The following is a 2648-nucleotide window of genomic DNA, read 5'->3' as shown; positions in this document are numbered from 1 at the left end:
GGTGGCTTGGTTTTTTATTGTTGAGTTTTAAGTGTTCTCTGTATATTCTGGATACCAGTTCTTTATCAGATGTGGTTTTTGCAAAAGTGTTTTCCCTGTCTGTGGTTTATCTTCTTATTCTCTTGTTGTATCAGAATTTCATTTCTTTTTAAGGCTGAAAAATATTCCAGAGCGTGTATATAACACATTTTGTTTACCTAGCTATCTGCTGATGGACTTTTGGATTATTTTCACCTTTTGTGATTGTGAATAATACTGCTATGAACGTTTATGTACAAATATCTATTCAAGTCCCTGCTTTTGATTTTCTGGAGTACGTACCCAGAAGTGGAATTGTTGGATATCTCTTTGCTTTTAAAAATTCTTCAATAGTGCAGCTAAGCAATTATTCTCAATTATTACTTCGGTCAACAAAGGAGTCATGTAGCATTCATGATAAGGCACTATTAAAACAATCTTTGTGAAGACATACAGATGACCAATAGACACATGGAAAGATGCTCAATATTGCTAATTATTAGAGAGATGCAAATCAGAACTAAAGTGAGGTGTCACCTCACACTTGTCAGAATGCCCATCATTAAAAAGTCTACAAATAATAAATGTGGAGAAAAGGGAACCCCGCATGTGATGTATCCTGGAGGAAGTACCGTGTGCCTCCGGAAAGAATTTATAGTCTGCTGTTTTTGAGTGGAATGTCTTATAGATATTTATTAAGTGCATCTGGTCTAATACGCCACTGAAGGTCACTGTTTCCTTTTGGACTTTTCCTCTGGATGATCTGTCCATTGATGCAAATTCCCTACTCTCATTTTACTATTGTCAATTTCTCTTTTTATGTCTGATAATATTTGCTTTCTATATTTAGGTGATCCTATATTAGGAGCACTTATGTTTACAAATGTAATATCCTCTTTCCATATTAATCCCTTTGTCAATAGATAATGCCCTTCTTTATTCTTTGTTATAGCTTTTGTTTCAAAATCTACTTTGTCTGATTTGAATATTGCTACCCTTACTTTTTTTTTTTTTTTTTGTCATTTCCATTTGCATGGAAGAACTTTTTCTGTTCTTTCCCTTTCAGTCTGTGAGTGACTTTAGCTCTGAATTGAGTTTCTTGTATATAGATGTGCCTTGTTTTCCATTTCTATTTCCATTCAGTCACCCTATGTCTTTGACTGGAGCATTTGGTGCATTAACACTTACAGTAATTAATGACATATGTGTATGTATTGCCATTTTGTTACTTGTTTTCTGCTTGTTGTTGGAGTTTTCCTCTGTTCTTTTCTTCTTCTTTTAGTCTCCTTCCTTGTGGTTTAATGATTTTCTTTAGTGTTATGCTTGTTTCCCTTTCTCTCTACTTTTTTGTGTCTGTCATGGATTTGTGTCTGTGGTTATCATGAAGTTCATGTATGTTGACCTATAACTACATTTACTTGTTTTAAACTGATAGTCATTTAAGTTCAAACACATTCTAAAAGACCTACATTTTTTACTCCCCTTCTCCATGTTTTATTTTTGATGTAATACTTTAAGTCTCTGGTCTGTCCCTTAACTGTTCAGTGTAGTCACAGTCAAATTCACAATTTTTGTCTTTTAACTTTTGTGCTGACTTATTTAAGTGGTTGATCCTCAGCCGTTACTGTATATTTTCCTCTACTAGTGGGATTTTTCCTTCTCTAAATTCTTACTTTTTGCTGTAGTCTTTTTTTTTTTCCTTAAAGAACACCCTTCAACACTTCTTATAAAGTCAGTTTAGTGATGATGAACTCTTTTATTTCATTTTTTTTGCTTGCCTGAGAAGTTCTCTCTCCTTCAGTTCTGAATGATAACCTTTCTGAAGAGTATGTTAGACTGAATATTTCTATTATATTAAATATTAAATATACTATGCCTGTCTTTTGTCCTGCAACGTTTCTGCAGAAAAACAAGTTGATAGTCTTATGGGGTTACCCACTTCCTTTGTGTGTGACACCTTGTTTTTCTCTTGTTGACTTTAAAATTCTCTTTTTGTCTTCAAATTTCACTATTTGATTATGATATATCTCAGTGTGGTTCTCTTTGGTTTCCTCTTGTTTGGGACTCTCTGTGCTTCCTGTACTTGGAAACCCATTTCCTTCTTCAGCTCTGGGACCCTTATAATGCAAGTGTTAATATGCTTGATGTTGTCCTATAGGTTCATTTAACCATTCTCATTTTCAAAATATATATTTTATTGTTCTGATTGGGTGATTTCCATTATTCTACCTTCCAGATCCCTCATGCATTCTTCTGTATCACCTAGTCTGCTATTAATTAACAGCAGTATATTTTTCATTTCAATTACTATATTCTTCAGTTCTGACTGGTTCTTTTTAATATTTTCTAGTTCTTTGTTAAAATTCTCACTGTGTTCATCTATACTTTTCCTAATTTCAGTTAGCATTCTCATTACTAATACTTTGAACTCTTACTCTGGTAAATTATTTACCTTTGTTCCACTAGGGTTTTGGGGGATTTTTTCTTTACTTTCTTCTTTTTTTTTTAATATATTTTTCTGCTTTCTCATTTTTTTTTTAACCTTCTTTGCATAAGATTAGGTGAAAGTTACCTATCTTGGTCCTCATGTAGGAGTGTCCCTATGCTGTGTGTGTGTTCCTAGTGGCTTT

The sequence above is a fragment of the Camelus bactrianus genome, chromosome 34 (assembly GCF_048773025.1).
Source record: "Camelus bactrianus isolate YW-2024 breed Bactrian camel chromosome 34, ASM4877302v1, whole genome shotgun sequence".
Classification (NCBI taxonomy): Eukaryota; Metazoa; Chordata; class Mammalia; order Artiodactyla; family Camelidae; genus Camelus; species Camelus bactrianus.
This window is presented reverse-complemented; position numbering follows the sequence as displayed.